The sequence below is a fragment of the Rhinolophus sinicus genome, chromosome 5, assembly GCF_057876585.1.
Source record: "Rhinolophus sinicus isolate RSI-liver-muscle chromosome 5, RSI-T2T, whole genome shotgun sequence".
NCBI lineage: Eukaryota > Metazoa > Chordata > Mammalia > Chiroptera > Rhinolophidae > Rhinolophus > Rhinolophus sinicus.
This window is the reverse complement of record NC_142505.1, coordinates 67,331,033-67,344,304: the sequence shown is the minus strand read 5'-3', so window position 1 is coordinate 67,344,304 and position 13,272 is coordinate 67,331,033. Positions and strand designations below refer to the sequence as shown.

Here is a 13,272-nt window from a genome sequence, read left to right as displayed (position 1 = left end):
AGAGCTTGTTGGAGTAAGTGCCATGTAAGCTGAACAATGAAGAGTGGTGGGAGTTCAGTAAGTTCTAAGTTCTGAGTGGGGCTAGGGGTGCAGGGCCTCCTGGAAGAGGAAACAATCTTTGAAAACCCCCAGAGGGTGGTGATGGAGAGATGGGCCTGTACTCAACTCAGGAGCTGTTTGGAAGGGCAGGGGGAGGGACTGGGTGAGGCAGGCATGAACAGATGTTGCAGTCACAGGAGAGGGAACACCACAGGGTGGTGGCCAGGGGACTGGGTTTGGAGTGAGTGCCTCCAGGACGTACGAATTGACTTGTCATGTAGGGAGCTGGAGTCAGAGAAGAGATCTGTAAGATAGACATTTGTGGATGGAGCCACTGATACACGCATATATTTGGTCATGGAAGTCACAGGCTTGGATGAGATCACCTAAGGAGAAAATAATTGTATTGAATCAGTCAGCCACTGCCATGTAACAATAAAGCCCGAAATCCCTGTGCTACAAACCAACAAAAGTAAATGTAACATTTCCATCCAGGGTCAGCAGGGGTCAACTATCAGGCACTGTGCTCAGCTGGGTGGCTCTGTTGATCTCAGCCAGGTTTGTCAGTGCAGTGTCAGGTTGGCAGCAGGTGGCTGGGTTTGGGCTTGCTCAGCTGGAGTGGCTCTGCTCCACATGTCCCTTGTCCTCTAACCAGTGGGTTAACCAAGGCACATGTGGCTCATCGCAGTGACAAAGGCACAGCAGGTTGGGAAGAAACATGAGTCCTTTAAAGACTCAGAAGGGGCACTGTCATTTTTGTCTCATCATTTTTGTCAGAGCAAATCATATTGTCACACCCAAAGTCAGGAGGCTGGGAGATGTCCTTTACTTCTAATGGGAGAGACTGCAAAGCCCTGGGCAAAGGGCATGGGTTCAGGAAGGGGTGACAGGCCCCAGCCCCTGAACGCTGTCTGCTCCAGCTCTCAGTCTTGGCCAGCACAGTTTATGCCCCTTCTGCGCGATAAGTATCTTTTCCCCATCTTGCATATCAGGTCCCCCAAGTCTCATCTCATCAGGGCATCAGGCTTGAATCTGGGATCTTGTGGTTTCCATCCCACAGAGGCTCCTCTATCTAGGTCACACACCTTGGGACTGAATGATAAGTTACTAGCTTCCCACGTGCTCAGCATCCGTGAGGAGACAGAGAGTGCATGACTGCAGTCCGGTCAGAGAGGACTGGGACACAGGGCAGTCACAGTCCCAGGCAGTTCTGCAGCCCCCCGGACAATGTTTCCAGGGCTTGCTCCCCGGGGGAGAGGCTACTCCCTGATGTTTGTGACTTGGGGCAGCTCCCTGTCCATTGTTCCCTTCACTCTGTCCCCTGAGATGGCCTTCCTTTTCCATGTGTTCATCACTCGCTTTGGCCACTTCTGAAGGAGACACGGGACATGGCCATGTGCTCAGCGAGTTTCCTGTCTGCAGAAAGTCAGTGGCCCCACAGGCCTTTCTCCGCTTTGCACCATCTCAATCATTGCTTCTGCCAACACAGCTCTTTGAACCACTTTGTGGGTTTTGTATGTAGTGGATTCTAGCTTAATCCAGGTGTCAAAACCACATGCCCATTTCCTCAGGAAATAGGCATCTTTCTGTCTATGTGATCATTACAATTTTGAGGGTTTCAATCTGCTGAAGGACAGTGCCTCAAGCATCCTAGAAGCCTGTCTGCAGCTCGGGAGTCTACTTGGCACCCTTAATCCTTGCAGAGGTCCTGACAAGGGATGTCACTCCCACAGTCTGCATGTGGTTTGTACTACATGGCTGACTACACCTGCTATGTCCCCAGTCTGTATTTCAATGGCCATGACCTACATCTGATCCTGGGCCCTGGCTTAACACTCCCACAGGGTTTGTTTTGGAAATGAGAGCCCTTGAGAACCTTGGGGCCCCCTCCCATGTGTGGTTCTTTCCTCAGGGCATCCCCACCAAGACACACACACACACACACACACACACACACTGCCCAGCTGGGGGTCAGAAGGGGAGTGCACACTGAGGAGATGACAACAGGGAGAGAAAAAAGAAGTTGGAGGCAGCTCTGCCGTGGGGCAGGGGCATCCAGTCTCTGGGCACCATGCCCAGGGCCCATAGATGGGGAGGGGAGACACACCAGGCTAATGGGAAGGGTAACCCCGAAGTGCCCAGGGGTCTGCCTGAGACAGGGTCATCTCTGGGCACCTGGAGAGAACAAGGTCTGGGTCCTGTGTCCTCCACTCTGGGAACCTGTCACCAGGAGGGGACGCCCCCAGTGTGGAAAGCCTCAGCTTACTCCCCTGTGATGTGGGGCACATAGGCAGGGTGACACCAAGAGTCCCGTGACCTGCAGGAGAGTCTGTCGACCTGGTTCTCTGTCACGACCCAGGATGCCCCCAGTCCCTGGAAAGCGCTTTCCACTCCTTGAAGTTCTTCTGAGCACAGGGCAGCCTAGGAGCTTGGGGACTCAGGACCTGCATCATGCAGAATGTGGCAGAGCAAAGGACCACTTGCCCAGGCACCAGGGACATATTTGTTGGGGACTCAGGCTCCTCATTTAGAAGTGGGGGAAATCATTGCAGTGGATGGCGTGAGAGGCCCTGTGAGTGAACTGGACACATCAGAACAGTGGAGGGAAAGAGGGGAGCCAGAGAAGCTTCTGGGGTCCCTCACATCCCCCTGGAGCCCACAGGTGCAGTGCCTTTCCCCCTTGGGCCCTGATGAACCAATTGCTTTGAGGACCCCAAACACAGCGTGTTTTGATTTCTGATTTTCCTGCCTGGGGCTGCAGTGTTGGAGCTGACCACCAGGGGACACTGTGCTCAATGGCGTAAGGAGCAGAGAAGGGACCCCAGGGATCATTCTGGGTGTCCCCTGCCTCTGATCAACATGCATCTTTTATTATTAGAATTCAAATAGTAACAAGTGTTGGAGAGGCTGTGGAGAAAAAGGAACCCTCATACACTGTTGGTGGGAATGCAGATTGGTGCAGCCGTTATGGAAGGCAGTGCGGAGGTTCCTCAAAAAATTACGAATAGAATTACCACATGACCCAGAAACCCCTCTCCTGGGTATCTACCCAAAAAATTTGAAAACATTTATCCATAAAAACATGTGTGCTCCAATGTTCATTGCAGCTTTATTTACGGTGGCCAAGACATGGAAACAACGAAAATGTCCTTCAATAAGATGAATGGATAAAGAAGTTGTGGTATATATACACAACAGAATACTATTCAGCTGAAGGAAAGATGAAATAGGACCATTTGTGACAACATGGTTGGATCTTGAGATTATAATGCTAAGCGAAATAAGTCAGACTGAAAATGCAGAGAACCATATGATTTCACTGATATGTGGTATATAAATCAAAAACAACAAAAGAACAAGACAAACAAATGAGAAACAAAAACTCATAGACACAGACAGGAGTTTAGTGGTTACCAGAGGGTAAGGGGCGAGCGGGTGGTAGATGAGGGTAAAGGGGATCAAATATATGGTGGGGGAAGGAGAACTGACTCTGGGTGGTGAACACACAATGGGATTTATAGATGATGTAATACAGAATTATACACCTAAAATCTATGTAACTTGACTAACAATTGTCACCCCAATAAACTTTAATTAAAAAAAAAAAAAGAATCCATCTCCACAATGTAAGTTGTTCAGAGACAGGAGGGGACTCTGAGACCCTCTCATTATTCCTTTAGCTATTATGCCCCCGCACTCACCCTGAACAGGGTTGTTATGCCTGTGATGTGGGTTGCTGACAGGACCCATATGGTCCCTGCCCTCTAAGAGCTCCAAGCCTGGAGAGAAAGATGGACGAAACTCGAGGACAAATCCATGTGAGAGAGAGAAGAGCAGGGGCTGTAGGGCAGACCGGAACCCCAGGGTGGGTCCAAAAGGCCTCCAGGGTGACACTTAGGCTGTGACCAGAGGGACCAGAGGAGCCAGACCTGCACAAGTCTGGGAACAGAGTGCCGGATGAGGGAGCTCAAAGGGGCAGAGAATCGGAGGCAGAAGACAACTTGGACAGAGAGGAGGTGAGGAAGGAGCCAGGGTGGCTGCAGAGCTGGGAGCAGAGGAGGGCAGGGCCAGAGCCAGGCCTGCAAGGATGGACTGGTTGTCTGCTGTGTGGCAGCCGACCCCTAACCGAGCACTTCTGGGAACAAACGTTGACCGTGTCTCAGTCTCTGTGACCAGATGCCTGGCTGGGCAGAGCTGGGAGCCTCTGCCTCAAGGTCTCCAGGGAGGCTGTTGAGGAGTCAACTGAGGCTCAGCAGGGGTGGAGTCTGTCTCCAAGATTATGCATGGGGTACGGGCAGGAGTCAGTTTGGACGGGGGTCTCAGTCTTTTCTGTCTGTCGGCCTCAATCCTCTGTCAGTTCTTTGCACTGGGGCCTCATAGGGCAGCTCATAATATGTGAGCATGCCTCTCCAGATCATGGGACCTGAGGCGGAGAGAGACTCACAGACAGAGAAAGAGACAGGAAGACAAACAGATAGAGACAGAGGGTAAGAGACAAGGAAAGACAGAGACAGAGAGACTGAGGGAGCCAACAGAATCACAAACTTTTTATAATTCAGTCTTGGAAATGACCCACCATCATTCTGCCCTTTCTATTCCTTGGAACCCAGTCACAAAGTCCAGCCAGCCTGGAGAGGAGGGGCTCACACAGAGATGTGTGACCTGGAGGCAGGCACATGGGGAGCCACTGCGGGGCTGCTCACCACATTGCCAAAGAGGAGGTGATTGGCCCCAAGTCTAAACATAATGGGAGCCCCTGGAAGGTTCTGTGCCAGAGGGTATGCTGTTGGAATTTCATTTCATTACCACCCTCCTGGGACACAGGTAGGAGGGCAGTGAGAGGCCCGGGTGCCAGAGCAGACCCAGCCTGTGGGCACTGTGTTCTGAGCTCCAACCAGCACCCATGTCATCACCCTATCATCACATCTGTACCCTAGTCATGTGACCCCAGCCCAGGGATTCCAGACACTGTAGGTTTTTATAGTTATGATGACAGCCTGTGAAGTAGATGCTAGAATGACCCATACTGTGCACATGGGGACACTCAGGGGAGGCCCTGAGAGCATGTGCTTCTCAGGGTCACATCATGGGTGAGGAGGAGCAGCCAGCTCTGAACCCAGCTCTGGGTCCTCAAAGCCGGGGCCCCGGCTGTACCCAGGCCTCCCTGGGGCTGTGGGGTGCTGTGGGAGGGGCTGTGTTGGTGTAAGTATATGGACACGGCGTGGGGGGAGGGTGAGCATCTCCAGCCCCGAGAGGCCTTGGGGAGCTCCTATCTGAGGAGGAAGCCCAGGTAGGGGACCCCAGGCAGTGACATCACTTCCTGATCATAGAGCCAAATAGAACCTGGAACCCCGGTAACAAGGCAGCCACATCCTGGAGAGTCCCGTACCCAGCTCACTTGGCTGGAGACGCTGCAAATAGTAACATGTTTCCTTGTTGCTCCCCCACATCCAGAGGCAGTGGCCTCAGGAAAGCCCAAAGTTCGAACCCTTTCCCATGTTTTAGACACTGGGTGAGATCTCACCCCAGATGCCTCTGGCCATTTTCCTGGAAGAAACCAAAGGTAACACAGGGAGGCCCAAGGCAGTCCAGTCCGGACCAGGTCACCACTCTGGTCCCGTGTGTGTGTGTGTGTGTGTGTGTGTGTGTGTGTGTGTAAGAGGGTTCACATGGAAAGGGCATACCCTGAGCAGGAGCAGGCTGAGGAGGGCTCAGAAGCCTGGGCGCTGGTTGTGTGCAAACCCCAGGTCAAGCCTGGCTGGGTGGATGTGGGGGCAGAGCAGCTCTGCCCGAAGTTCATCCCAAGCCCTCAGTGGAATGTCATGTGCCTGGGATGGAGGTCTGTGCGGACACAAGCCTGTGCCTGATCTGGGAACACAAGGTCAGGAGGGCAGAAGCAGCAGCAACAATGACCAGGCAGGGCTCTGATGCCTGCACACAGGCCGCCGGCCACTGTCACTGCAGAGCTCCAGGCAGGGCATCAGTGATGAGCTAGTCAACAGGGACACCCACTCCATGTCCCCGAGCGAGGGGCAGGTGCACCATGCCATCAACAAGGGTCAGCGCAGGCCCTCGGTTAGTGTTCATGGTTATGTCTTCAAAACCAGGGCCCAGGGAAGGCCCCCAGCCCAGACCCCGCCCAGGCCACTCCCCAGGGTTGCCCCCAGGGTCTGCTTGTAGGTTTTCACTTCAGGCGCAGACCTGGAGCTCAGAGCTCAACTTCCATTGACTCTACCTGAAGACCTGGATCCCAGGGAGGCAGAGCCTGATGGTGAGCAGGGCCTGTGGGAGCTGCCCGTGAGTGCTCAGGGAGGGCTCTGTGCCAGACACACAGGGCGGAGCTCCACAGGCTGGGCCAGGAGCCAAGACGGGACTCAGCCCACTGTCTCGGGGCCTGCACCCAGGGAAGGTGTCCTGGGGTGGGTCCCCGGGCTGTGGCTTCTCTGAAAGGCTCTGTAATGGCTCCTGGGTTTGCAGTGTACCTGGAAAGGCAGGCATGTGGGTGATTTTTCTCCTCTCACAGCTGCAGCACCAGCTCAGGAATCTCAGCACGTCCCAGGTGCAGCTCCTGTCCCTCCTGAGGAGCCCAGTGCAAGGCCAGGAGCCAGGGCAGCGACAAAGGCACCTCCAGCCACTGAGGACAGTCTGCAGGCACTATCACCATTAGATGCAGCTGCAGCTCTGGGGTGGGGGCGGGCATCTGAAGGGGATCCCAGAGGGACCTGGGACTGGCACAGGATTCAGCACCCCTATAGGAAAGATGGTCACCTGCACCAGCTCTGGTTCCTGCAGGGGACCTGAAGCTGTCACTCCACCCAGCACCCCCAGAGAAAAGACCCTCACCATCACCAGTTCCCATGCATGCAGGGGACATGCAGCTGTCACTCCATCCAGGAACACTGGAGGAAGAACCATCACCTACACCAGCTCTGGTGCCTGCCGGGGATCTGGAGCTGTCACTGTGCCCAGCACCCCTGCAGGGGTGGTTGGCTGTCAAACATCCTTCAGCTCTGTTTCCTGTACCACACCTTCAGCCCTATCCCCCACCATAACATTCCTTTTCTTCCCATTTATTATTTGCCTTTTTTTCTTCAATTTTTTTTTTCATATCTACATGATCTCCTACATTTACATATTACGTTAATGGTGATAAAATGTAAGAACCATCATTCTAAATTGTACATTGATGAGCATTTAGTACATTTAAAATACTGTGCATCCATCCTCACTATCTAGCTGTGAAATATATTATCTCCCAAAAGGAAAACCTGCACCCAAATCCTTCACTCCCCATTCCTTCTGCCCCCAACCCCTGGCAACCCCAATCTCTTTTCTATTTTTGTTCCTTTACTTGTTCTGGATCTTTCCTCTAAATTGAAGCATAGAATAGGTTACCTTTTGTGTTTTCCCACATAATTTTTGAAAGGACTCATGAATTTTGGTCCCTGTTTTAATTGGAAACAGTATTTTTGTTTTTAAAACTGAAACCCCAGATGGATGAAAGATTAAATGAATAAAACAAAGCCCTTTTAGTAAATATGTATGTAATCTTGGGGAGACACCACTGTTCTACATGTGACATCAGCCTCAGAAGACAGACAGGAAGCAGGTGGCTCTTCCTGTGACCAAAACAAAAGCAAGAAAAACGTAGAAAGTTCAATAAACAAGCCCCAAACCCCAAAGCATTTTTCACAACCAAAACCAGAGAAAGGTTTAACATCCTTTGGTGAGAAAAAAGAAAAGAAACCTCTCAAGTATCAATGTTTTTAGAATGACTAAGAGCAGACATATGCAATTCCAACAAGAGGCAACACCTATGGCCAGTACATGTCAGAGACGCCTGCCGTCCCTGCTGGGGACACACAAATGTAAACAGTGTAGAGATAGCATCGTCACCATCAGACTGGCAGGGTCCTGGTCTGGGGGTGACCAGTCCTGGGGACAAGGTGAGAAAGCAGAGGCCCCAGCAGATCCCTGGGGAGAAGTGGGAAAGGACCCTCTGGGAGGACAGGGCACAGGACCTGTCCCAGGTCCACAGGGGCTCCCCTCCCCCAGCAGTGCTCACTCTAGGAGGTGACCCATAGAAAGGCTTGCACAATGTTTCAAAGATGTATTTACAAAAAGACATTCCTCACAGCACTGGTTCAAACAGCAGGAAACTGGGAAGAACACTAAGGTCCACGAAAGGGGCTGGGATGCACTCATCCTTGTCCACAGGGACAAGTGACGCTGAGCAGCCGCTAACGTCAGTGCAGGGTGTCCAGGCGCAGACAGGGTCCTCAGGGTCCTCTGAAGTGAGTCACACTGGACCCACTGTGTGCAGCCGGGATCCTGTGTCTGACACCACATGGACCATTTCCGATTTCCATCACTGAGCTGAAGGGGACATCTGCATCCCTAAATCTTTCCTTAGGACGGGTCCCTGGAAGTGCAGATTCTGGGTCATGATGTAAACATGGCTTGAAGCTGTTGGCTGCAGTTTCCTACATCCCAGGTCTCCTGGTCCATTTTGAGCCTTGTTGGGGAGAGCAGGGCACTGAGACCCTGAGGATGAGACTTCAGGGGCGGAGGGAGGACATGCCAGCAGTGGAAGTGATCAAGGTACCTGGGAGTGACCCCTCCAGCTGGAAGTCTGCACCCCCAGCCCACACCTGCCCTGCCCCTGCCCCACCCCCTCATAACTCACCTGATCAGCCTGGCCTTGCCATCCGGGTCAGGAGAGGGACAGCCTGGACACCCCACCTGCTCCCTCTCCCTCTAAGCTCAGGACCCTCTTCGCAGTCAGGAAAACACATCTAGGGTAGCTATCATGGGGACCACCCTGAACAGGCTGCATCCAGGTGAAGGTCTCAGCTGCAGCAGCAGGATCCACTTAAGCTTATGTGAGCAGAAGTCTTTGTGAAACATGCAGGCGGGGTGTGGGGGGGAGGGGGCGGTGCTCAGAAAAGCTGCTGGGAGGTCAGAGCATGAGGCGGGGGCTTTGGAGATGGAACAAAGTGCCAAACCACATCTAAGCCTCCAGCGGAAGTGACCCCTGCCCCGTGCCAGCTGCCAGCCCACACAGCTGGCACATGCAGCTGCTGTGATGGAGGGGACGCTGTCTGTGGGCTCCAGGGAGAGAGCCCTGATCTCCCTCCAAGTCGGGTCAGGAGTTCTCTTGGTCTGAGGCTGTCAGGTGGGGCCACCATCAGCAGCCTATCTCTTGTCTGCACAGGAACAGAGCCTCCCCACCCAGTCCCACCGCAAGTAGAGAACATCATTCCTCCGTGGGGCAATTTGCCAGGCTGTCTTCCTGAAGGAGGAGAGAGAAGCTCCTGGTTGTAGGGAGAGCAAGAGATAGAGAGGAGGGAGGAATTTGGGAATGGCTGCCTTGGGCTGAGGGTGGTGCCTTTTTTTTTCAGTGACAGTTGACAAACAATATTATGTCAGTTTCAGGTGTACAGTGTAGCAGATCTACATTTATAAAATTATGAGGTGATTCCTCGATAAGTCCAGATCCCACCTGACATCACATATAGTTTTTACAATATTATTGACTATATTCTCTATGCTGTACTTTACATTCCCATAACTATTTTGTAACTGTCAATTTGACATATTTAATCCCTTTACCTTTTCCCCCAGACCCTGAACCTCCCTCCAATCTTACAGCCATCAGTTTGTTCCCTGTATTTATGAACCTGTTTCTGTCTTGTTTCTTGGTGTTTTTGTTTTTGTTTTAGATTCCACATGCACTTGAGATCATGTGGTATCTGTCTTTGTCAGTCTGACTTATTTCACTTAATATATCCTCTAGATTCATCCACGTTGTCACAGATGGTAAGATTTCATTTTTTTCAAGTCTTTGTAATATTCCATTGTATATACGATGTCGGACAATTAAGTTTGAGAACACATCCTAGAAAAAGTGCTACACACCTCATTGCTGAATATCACTACAGTCACCTTTGAAGTACCCCTCTTGGGAAGCTGTGCACCGATGCCAGCTCCTAGTCCACACTTCAAAGCAATTTTGGAACTCTTTTCCTGGAATGGCCATCAGAGCTGTCATCGTATTACCCTTGATGTCCTGAATGTCATCAAAATGTCTTCCTGTCAATATTTCCTTTATCTTCAGGTAAAGAAAGGAGTCATTGCAGCCCAGATCAGATGAGTAGGGAGGGTGTTCCAATACAGTTATTTATTTACTGGCTAAAAACTCCCTCACACAGTGCCTTGTGAGCTGGTGCATTGTTGTGATGCAAAAGCCATGAATTTTAATGAAAAGTTCAGGTCGTTTTCGTCTAGCTTTTTCACGTAGCCTTTTCAGCACAATTTCATAATGAATGATTCCTCTGATATGAAAAACAGTTAGCAACATCATTGCAACAAGTTCACGAACATAATTGTCAAAATTATGGTACTGTATGTACCATAATTTATTTATCCAATTGTCTATCAATGGGCACTTAGGTTGCATCCATATCTTTGCTATTGAACATAGTGTTGCAATGAACCTAAGGGTGCACATATCTTTTCAAATTTTTGTTTTGGATTTCTTCAAATAAACACCTGGAAATGGAATTGCTGGGTCTAAATGTAATTCTATTTTAAAATTTTTGAGAAACCTCCATACTGTTTTCTATAGTGGCTGCACCAATTTGCAATCCCACCAAATAGTACATGAGGGTTTCCTTTTCTCCACATCCTCACCAACACTTGTTGTTTGTTGATTTATTGATGATAAACATTCTGACAGGTGTGAGGTTTTAATTTTGGTTTTAATTTGCATTTCTCTGATGATTAGTGATGTTGACCATCTTTTCACATGTCTATTTGTCATCTGTATGTCCTCTTTGGAGAAATGTCTATTCAGGCTCTCTGCCCATTTTTAACCAGATTGTTTTAGTTTTGTTTTGTTTGTTTGTTTTAGTATTAAGTTGTATGTGTTCCTCATATGTTTTGGATATTAACCCCTTATTGGATATGTCACTTGTGAATATCTTCTCCCATCCAGTAGGTTGCCTTTTATTTTGTTGATGGTTTCCTTTGCTGTGAAAAATCTTTTTAGTTTAATGTAGTCCCATTTGTTTATATTCTCTTTTGTTTCCCTTGTCTGAGGAGACTAACCCCCCAAAAATATTGCTAAGATCAATGTCAGAGAGTATATTACCTATTTTTTCTAGGAGTTTTATGATTTGGGATCTTACATTTAAGTCTTAAACCATTTTGAGTTTATGCTTGTATGTGGTGTAAGAGAGAGGTCTAGTTTCATTGTTTTGCATGTATCTCTACAGTTTCCCAAAACCATTTATTGAAGAGACTGTCTTTACCCCATTGTATATTCTTGCCTCCTTTGTCATAGATTAATTGACTATGTAGGTGTGGGTTTATTTCTGGGCTCTCTATTCTGTTCCATTGATCTATGTATCTGTTTTTATGTCAGTACCATGCTGTTTTGATTACTATAGGCTTGTAGTATTGTTTGATGTCAGGTAGCATGATACCTCCAGCTTTGTTCTTGTTTCTCAGGATTGCTGTGGCTATTTCAGGGTATTTATGGTTCCATATAAATTTTAGGCTTATTTGTTCTAGTTCTGCAAAAAAAAATGACATTGGTATTTTGATAAGGATTGCATTGAATCTATATATTGCATTAGATAGCATGGAAATTTTAACAATGTTAATTTGTCCTATCCATAAGCACAGTATATGTTTTCATCTATTTGTATCTTCTTTAATTTCTCTCTTCAATGTCATAATTTTCTGAGTACAGGTCTTTCACTTCCATGGTTAAATTTATTCCTAGGTATTTTTTTATATAGTTGTAAATGTGATTGCTTTCTTATGCAACTGATTTCTGAATATTAATTGTGTATCCTGCTACTTTTCTAAATTCATTTATCAGTTCTAACAGTCTTTTGGTGAAATCATTGGGTTTCTGTCTATATAGTGTCATGTCATCTGCAAAAACATGACCGTTTTCCTTCTTCCTTTCTAATTTGGATGATTTTTATTTCTTTTTCTCGTCTGATTGCTGTGGCTAGGTCTTCCAATACTATGTTGCGTATAACTGGTGAAAGTGGACATCCTTGTCTTGTTCTTCATTTTAAGGAGAATGCTTTTAGCTTTTCCCCATTAGGTATGGTGTTAGCTGTGGATTTGTCATATTTGTCATATTTATTATGTAGAGATAGCTTCCTTCTGTTCTCACCTTGCTGAGAGTTTTTATCATAAGTGGATGCTGGTTTGTCAAACACTTTTTCTGCATCTATAGATATGACCATGAGTTTTATTCTTCATTTCGTTTACATGATGTATCATGTTAATTGATGTGCAGATATAGAACCAGCCTTGCATACCAGGAAGATTGTGGGGTATGAACTTTTTAATGTATTGCTGAATTTGGTTTGCTAATATTTTGTTGAGGATTTTTGCATCTATGTTCATCAGGGATATTGGCCTATAGTTTTCTTTTATTGTAATCTCTTTGCCCAATTTTGGAGTCAGAGTAATGGTGGCCTCATAGAATGACCTTGGGAGCCTTCTTTCTTCTTGGATTTTTAAAACTATTTTGAAAAAATAGGTGTTAATTCTTTTTTAAAAAAAATATTTGGACTTTTGTACGTTGATTTTGTAGCCAGCAACTTTACTGTATTCGTTGATTGTTTCTAATAGCTTTTTGGTGGAGTCTTTAGGGTTTTCTATGTATAGCATCATGTCTTCTGCAAAGAGTGATAATTTAACTTCTTCATTCCCAATTTGGATGCCTTTTATTTCTTTCTCTTGCCTGATTGCTCTGGCAAGGACTTCCAACACTATGTTGAAAAGCAGAGGTGATAGGGGACATCCCTGTCGTGTTCCTGAACGTAGAGCAAAGGGCTTCAGTTTTTCTCCATTAATTATGAGATTAGCAGAGGGCTTGTCATAAATGGCCTTTATTATGTTAAGGTATTTTCCTTCTATACCTATTTTATTTAGTGTTTTAATCATAAATGGATGTTGTATCTTGTCAAATGCTTTTTCTGCATCAATTGATATAATCATATGATTTTTGTCCTTTATTTTGTTTATGTGATATATCACATTGATGGATTTGCGTATGTTGAACCATCCTTGTGCCCCAGGGATGAACCCCACTTGGTCGTGATGAATAATCTTTTTAATGCATTGTGTGCTCCAATGTTCACTGTAGCGTTGTTTACGGTGACCAAGACATGGAAACAACCTAAATGTCCTTCGATAGATGAATGG

The 13,272-nt window shown here is 47.8% G+C and overlaps 1 long non-coding RNA gene across 2 annotated transcripts; it reads right to left on the bottom strand.

Moving 5' to 3' along the window:
- Positions 1-8,134: 8,134 nt before the first annotated feature.
- On the bottom strand, positions 8,135-8,926 carry LOC141567114 (uncharacterized). Of its 2 annotated transcripts, none has more exons than XR_016021441.1 (2): positions 8,726-8,926; positions 8,135-8,595 (listed from the first exon to the last, which is right to left on the bottom strand). It is a non-coding gene; the product is annotated as an uncharacterized LOC141567114 (long non-coding RNA). The 2 variants fall into 2 exon arrangements; XR_012489508.1 differs by having other exon boundaries at positions 8,135-8,554.
- Positions 8,927-13,272: the final 4,346 nt, after the last annotated feature.